Below are 8,250 nucleotides of genomic sequence, written 5' to 3' on the forward strand. Positions count from 1 at the left end.
CGTCTGTATATGATGTTCCCTCTTCAAGGAAGGTCTTCCTTACCAGCCCCATTTTGTCTTGCATTCAGGGATCCCAAACCCTGGGCCCAGGCACCAATACCAGTCGGTGGCCCATTAGGAACCGGGTAGCGCAGCAAGAGGTGCATGACTTAGGAGCAAAGCTTCATCTGTGTTTACAGCTGCTCCCCATTTCTTGCATTACTGCCTAAGCTTCACCAGCTGTCAGATCGGCGGAAGAATTAGATTCTCGTAGGAATGCAAACCCTACCAAGAACCAAGCATACAAGGGATCTAGATGACTCATCTTTTAAACTATATCGAAACCATCAGGAAACCAGTAACCAATCCTCAATAGGTTTAGGGTTACTATAAAGAGACCATTACAGAGTCACTCCATGGTCCCTAAAATCAATTTCATACTATAGATGGTAGTCAAAAAAATTAATATAAATAGAAGCATACATTAGCAGAAAGAAAAGAAGAAAGGCATCATAGTCAGGGTTTGTAAGGAAATAGATTTAACATAGGACACATAATTTACAGGATTATTTTATAATATTCACCCAAAAAGTCAAATGCAGAGGTGTGCAAGCAATCTGTCCATACAATAGAGACCCAAAGAATCCAGCTGAAGACCTAAAGCCCATGGCAATGTCCTCCTCGAGTCCATCTGGAGGTCTAGAGCCCAATGACAATGTCTCATGAAAGTCTGTATCAAGGGTCTGCCCTGGGAAAATGCAAAGATCAGTGATGGAAGCCAGAAAGTCTGCACCAGCAAGATGAAAGATCTGTTTCAATAGGCTGAAGGATCTGCATTGAAACCAGGAAGTAACATTCAAAGTAAGGACCAGGAGTTCCCCTGGTCCACAACCATCCTTAGCCACAGTAAGGACCTAAACTCCTCCAGCGATGAGAACAGCTGGGCTCTTGTCAGGAAAACCAAAGTGACAGTCTTCTCCAGGAGAATCAACAGGACACCAACTTCTTCTCCAGGTATCCTTTTAGGCTGTTGGCAACAGTCCTCAGGTGGGCCTTTCACTGAGAACAGTGCTAATAACTAATGGTTATTAGTTAATCTACCACAAAAGGACAAAGATGATAAATGTATTCAGTAGACTAGCAATTTCCTTTAAAATGATTGCATGGTCATGTTCTCATTTGAAAATGGGTTGCTTGATGAAATATTCTTTACTATTCATTAGTATTCTAACTCATAACTAAGTTTCTTCAATTCTTTTATGCCTTATTAACAAAAAGGCTTTACTCTCAAAAGGTTTTTACCTGACACCAATTTCATTATTTATGCACTAGCACTTTATCTGCACTTCTATTCAATTGCATTTCAGGCAGCTGTGTAACTTGCAACATAAATCTCATCAGAGAACATAATGTTATTATCAGAGATAGTTTCATTTTCAAACCAAGATCTTATTGGATTGGAATACTAGATATACGCTTTTAAAAAACAATTGATGTTTCCCATTCAGCCCATTGCTAGAGATATGAAATCAGTAGATTTTCAAAAATGAATTCCCAGTTATATTAACTTCAAGTTGTTAAACACTTTTCTGAATAAATTTTGGAAATACTGATTTACAATAAAAAGTATGCATCTTGTATATTTGAGATGATCTGTGTCTTCTTTACCCTCCAAAAATATAATTTACATATAACATTAATAATGAGAAAGCTGGACTTCTGGGAGAACATGGTGGATAGATAACGGCAGCTACGGAGGCTCTCTGAGACAGCCAGCTTAGATTCCAGGAATGGTACGGTGTGAGGAGTCCTAAGCAAGGGGAGATATACCCTGCCAACCCAGGAATGAACTAAGCTAAGAAAAACCAACTAGAAATGCAATCCCAGTACTACGACTGGAACAGATAAAATCTCAGTGCCAGAGCTGGAACCTGTGCCTCTGGAAATGACGGCTTGAATTTCCTGCCGCTGCTGCTGCATGTGAATCAGCACAGCAGGGATAGAGATGTGAAAGCTCTGAGAGCGGGAATCGGTGAACCGAATTGAGAGCAGAGCTGGTGGGGAGCCCTGCATCGACCTGCGGTGAGTGAGAGGAACGGGGACCCTTCCATAGACTAGGAGGCGCCAGCAGAGGACATTCTGGGACCAGGCAGACTAGCTGCAACAGGATGCTGCAGTGACTTCAGTCACATATTCCCCTCTCAAATGGGACTGGTGGGGAGCACCTGACCTGGGTGACACTGCGCACTAAGACCCAGTAGGCTAGCCCAAACCAGGTCCCTGCACCTGGCAGTGCACCCTAATACAGTGAAGCCTTCAGCAGGTTGACTGACCTGGAGGGGCCAGCCCAGCATAGGCTTGCCCAGGTCTGTGTCTCCCTAGTACACTGCAGTGGGCAGGAACACCTAGCCAGTGTGATTCAAACAAACAGTAACCAACAAAGAAAGAAACTGGACCTCCTATATATGTTTGTATGGAAGGAACAAAAAGTATGGGGAGAGGGAACAACAAGAAAGGGTCCTCAGTCCCCAATCCTGAGAACACTGACCCAGGAAAGGTAAATGCAAAGGAGAATGAGGACAGAAAACATGCAATGTCAGACACAGCACCTATAGACATAAAGCGATATCTCTGGGACGTCATAGACGAGTTCAAAAGTGAAGTATTTAACCAAGTAAAGCAAGATATAAGTAGAATAGTTAAAGAAATGCTAAGCATCTCCCAAGGAAAAACAGATGGTGGAATGTAAGAACAGAAAAAAGGGAAGAATTGTTTGCTGGAGAAAATAGAGAAAACATAGAATACATGAAGCAGGTTCAAAGAGATTACCAGGAAACTAAAAACTCTATTGAAAGCTGGCATAACAGTTTGAAAGAAACTAAGGATAGATTATCTGAACTGGAGGACAGATTTTTAATGTGGGAGCATGAAAGGAAAAACTTCTTAAAAATAACAAAGAAACAAGCAGCAATAATACAAAGGCTAGAAGATGATAAGAGGATCTATAACTTAAGAATTAAGAATATAAAGGAAGAAGCAGGGATACAAACAAATGAACTTCAAAGGCTATTCACAGAAATAATAAAGGAGAACTTTCCTAATATGGGAAAAGGTAAAGATACTCAGATGTATGAGGCATACAGGACCCCAGCCACCTACAACCCAAACAGAGCTACACCCAGGCATATAATAATCAAATTTCCAGAAATCCAATATAAGAACAGAATATTAAAAGCTTTCAGAGACAAGAAGCAGATCACTTACAAGGGAACACCCATCAGAATTATAGCAGACTTCTCGGCACAAACCATCAAATCACAAAGAGCATGGGGGGAAATAATTCAAGCTTTGAAAGACAATAACCTCCAGCCAAGATTGATATATCCTGCACAACTGTCCCTAGAAATTAATGGAGAAACCAGGTGCTTCCAGGATAAAGAGGAACTAGGGAAATTTGCAACCACCAATTCAACTCTACAAAGAATACTGTAGGACATTGTAAAGAGAAAAATACCAAGATTCCAGAAACAGTGGCAGAGAGGACACAATGAATGAAGCAGAAAGCAAAATGAAGAAGACAAACTGACAACTAATGACAGAAAAAGAGCTCAACAGAAATGAGGCAGAGAAAGTTGGATGGTATGAACAGCTATTTTGGAGAAAACAAAACATCATAATAGCTATTGCTGATTTAATATCATCTTGTTTTGAAGTCCCATCAAGCTTTTGTTCTTCTGTCTCCATCGGTCTTAACATGTTGTATCTTATTGGATTTTATTATATGTGATAATAGAAACAAAAACACAAGGAGATTATACAGAAACCATTGTTCATTTTCTGTTGGTTTGTTCTAAATACCCTGTAATCCTGTCATTCTCTTGAATGGTTTTAGATTGTCTTGATATGTTTGATGCTACAGTATATGAAGTTATACTCAAAGATTTCAAGGAAAGAGACACTATGGTAACTACTTTTATGTCGGGATATCTTGTGGTGAAACACTATTTTGCTTAAATGGTTATGTTCTGACCTGTGCCATTTTGTTGTTATGTCCTCTTTTATCTCAATCTCCTTTTTTATTATTTTTTTATCTTTATCTTTTTAATTAAGGGAAAAAATAAATAAAAATAGCAGGATATATTATAGTAACCCACTTTGATTTCCTATTAACTTGATTTGAAACCCTGTATTGCTCTCACTATCTTGTTTTGACTGATTTTACTCTATTCTGTTTTGCTTGATAGTACCAAGTTTGAGAGTATAGGCAAAAACTGTGAAGACAATAAGATTCACTATGATGCCCATTCTGGTTTGCCTATTATCTTCTTTTGAAGTCCTGTAATGTCTCCAATGCTTTGGTTTTATTAGTTTTGTTCTTTACTGTTTTGTTTAATTATATTATAACTGATGATATAAGCAATTCTTTTTAAGATAGCAAGAGGCATTATGGTAACCATTGTTGATTACCTTGTATTATTTTTACATTATGTACTATGTCCATCCTTTTGATTTGACTGATTCTGTTTTGTTATGTCACATTTGGTTTTATTCTCTTCAAAAAAAGTAATAAGAATTGTGGGAGTAGTAAAACCCAAAATGTGTAATTGTCATTGTAAAAAAGAGAGGAAAAGAAAGTTCTCTAAAGGATATAACTGCATGTATATTTAAGCATATAAGATATATAATCATATTACTGAGTTTTTGTTGGATCAATGAACAGAACTGTTTGCAGTCTCACTGTTTCAATGTCCACTTTATATGCTTTAGTTTTGTAACTTGAACAACTATTTCTGAGATGACAATATGTAATCTATTAACTAGTGATTTCCTACTGTTTTTTTTGAAATTCTGTATAGCTTGTACCCTTTTTCTGTTTTTTTTTTCTTTTTCTCCTTAAATAAAATTTTAAAAAAATAATAAGAAACCTGAGTACTGAAAGATGGTGCTCACCTCTGGATTGATCATAGTCCACTGTGATGGGTGAATTACAGGAAGTAGTTTTCAGAGGCCTTTAAAGCTCCCCCTCCCTCAAATGCTTTTATTACCTAGGAACAAAAAAACTGCAGTGGTGGTGAACCTATGGCATGCATGCCACAGCAAGTTGTTTGTTATCATTGAAAGCTCTAAAATGTTCGTCATCACTGATTTAGGATCTGGAAAAGATAAGAAAATTGTTTCTCTCATGGGGTTTCCAGAAAGGAACACAGCCCTACAGGTGCCTTAATTTCAGACCAAAGACTCATTTCTGACTTAATGTCTTTTCATGATAAAAGAAATACTTTAACAACCTAGGTATAGAGGGAGTATACCTCAACATAATTAAGTGTGAGAACCCACAGCAAACACCATACTCACTGTGAAAGGTTGAAGAATCTTTTCTTCTAACATGAAGAAAAGACTAAAATTCACATTCAGTATAGTACTGTAAATCTTATCAGAGCAATTTGCCAAGAAAAGAAAATGCATCTAAATCACAGAAAGAAGTTAAAATGACCTTGTTTGCAGATGATAAGATCTTATATATAGAAACCCCTAAATAACCCACCAAAAAACTGTTTAAAACAAATTTGATGAAGCTGTAGGATACAAACTCAACATACAAAAATCACCAACATTTTATATATATACTAATAAAAAGCTTTCAAGAAAAAGTTTTAAACAGTAAAGTTTCAAAGTAATACATATTATAATCAGGTCAACATAGCCATTCACAAAGCAGACATATTTAAAGCCAGAAAGCAAAGAGAGAAGAGAAATGCAAGAGACAAGAATACAGCCTCCCAGATCACATGTCCAGTGACCACCTTCCACCAGGGTTCACCTCCTAACAGTACAATTGGCTTCTGAACTCAACAGAGGATGAATCCACTGATGGATTCGGTGATGAGTATAGCATTGGTGATAAGTATACCACCCTCATGATATAGTAACCTTTCAAACACATGAAATTTTTAGGATACATTTTAGGTCTAAACCATAACATTCTGTCCTTGGTCCCCCAAAGACTCGTGTTCATCACGTTATGCTAAGTGCACTTAGTACATCTCCAAGATTTGCCAAAATTTGAATGGTCCTAACATTGCTGAAATGTCCAAGTGCAAAGTCTCCTCTGATACTCAAGGCAAATTTTAACTGTGAGCCACTGTAAAAATAAAAAATAAAGTTAATATTTGTAACATACAATGATATAGATTAAATATTTCCATTTCAAAGGGGAGGAATAAAAGAAGATACAGAAATCATATGAAAGCAAAACATAAACACAACAGGACAAACATTAAATCCAGTGGCCCCATATCCAGCACCTGGGTGAACTTGCGGTGTGATGTGTATTCCAAAAGGCTCAGTCAGGCACACTCCTGTGGCATTGCTGGTTGCAGCACTCATGGCCTCTGCTGTTGGGTCGTTCAAAACTTATGAACCACATGATCATTTGTTCATAGGAACAAATCCATTTCTCTGGTGCCAACATCTGTCTTAGCCACTTTTCCACCACTAGAACACGATACCTTACACCCATGACTTTTAAAAGGAGAGATTTCTTTAGACTCATGGTTTCAGTCCATGCATTGTTGGTTACTACCAAGGTAGAAGCATCATGGTGGAAGGACAAGGCAGAGAAAAGCAGATCATTCCATGGCAGCCAGGAAGCAGAGAGAGAGAAGAAAGGAGCCGGAGAGCAACATATGCCCTTCCAGGTCACATCCCCTAGTGACGTACCTCTTCCAACAGGCTCTACCTCCTGCCAGCACATTCAGCTTTGAACTTATCAATGGATTAATCCAATGATTACTATAGCACTCTGAGGATCCAATCACCTTCCAAACATGTCAGGCCTTTAGAGGACATTTTTAATCTAACCCCCACTTCTGATATGGTCTTTGAATGTGCTGGCGACTAGATATCAAAGAATTGGAATTTCCCAGTCCATACATATGAATAGGAAAAACTGTGCCTCAATTTCTGCTGACTGATAATAATACTAAGATGCTATAGAAGGTAAGTCTCAATTTAAGGTTCTAAAATATAGGGAAAATGTCTCATTAGTGCTGAAATATACTAAATAAAAAGACTAATATACAGTGTATAAAAATTGTGTAAAAATGAGGATAGAGAATAATATATATTATAACTGCAGTTGCATAAAATTTATTACAAATAATATAAAAATATACAAACACAAAAATATATTTTCTGGGAACAAAAATGGGAATAGAATGGCAGGCTGGAATGGGAAAGAAAATCTCATTGTGTAAGTTTTGTGCCTCATTAATTTTAAACAATGGAAATGTATTACCAGTTCAAAAACAAATGCAATAAAAATTTATAGATTTTGTTCTGGTATTTTGAAAACATGCTTGGAAGTGAAGTATCATTTTATTCTTGCCACAAATTAAAGCAATAGTTTTCAATGCCAGACAGAATGTGCTTATATAAGAAAGAAGTAGCTAAATTCATTGTTTTATGCAGCTATGGCGAGAACAAACAGAACTCCAAAGGATATATTACCACAAGTAAAATCTAAATGAAAGTACAAATCAGTTGACAAATCACTACAGGGCTGCCATTTATATTCTCACTAGTTGGGTTAAAAATACACTAAAAAGTTTTGCACCACAGGGAAATTGAAAATGTCATTTCTAATCCATCGTTTTGAAATATATACACACAAAAGGGATAGCAGTGATTCATTCAGTAAACTACTGAGCGGCGATCGTAGAAATGCAAGGACAGGTACTGATCTCAAGGACCTCAAATTATAGTGAGATTAAAAAGATAATTGACCTCTTGTTAGGGTTCAAGGGGGAATAGAATAAGGATGGAGTCCAAATTATTTTGGGCCTATTAGAAGAATCACTGATACCGAATGAATGCTGTTCCTTCCAAAATTCACATGTTAAGTCCCAACATTTGATGTGATGGTATATTAGGAGGTGGAGCCTTTAGGTGGTGATTCCATCATCATGAATGGAATGATGCCCTTAAAAAGCAGACCCTAAAAAACTTTCTCATATCAGATATGAAAAAATAACAGCTGTCTATAAACCACAAATAGGCTCTCGCAATACACGAAACTACAAGCACCTTGATTTTGGAATTCTCAACCTTAAAAAATGTTGTAAAAACTTTTTGTTGTTGTTGTTTATAAACTATCTAAATTATAGTATTTTGTTGTAGCATTCAAGACAAAGAGACATATCCCAGGAGCTGATACTCATACAGAATCCTAGGTGGCTTCTAACATAAAATCAGGCAAGCTCAAGGGACAGC

This window comes from Cavia porcellus, unplaced genomic scaffold (assembly GCF_034190915.1).
Source record: "Cavia porcellus strain 051 isolate PalLab524CR breed Dunkin Hartley unplaced genomic scaffold, mCavPor4.1 scaffold_1, whole genome shotgun sequence".
NCBI classification, from domain to species: Eukaryota; Metazoa; Chordata; class Mammalia; order Rodentia; family Caviidae; genus Cavia; species Cavia porcellus.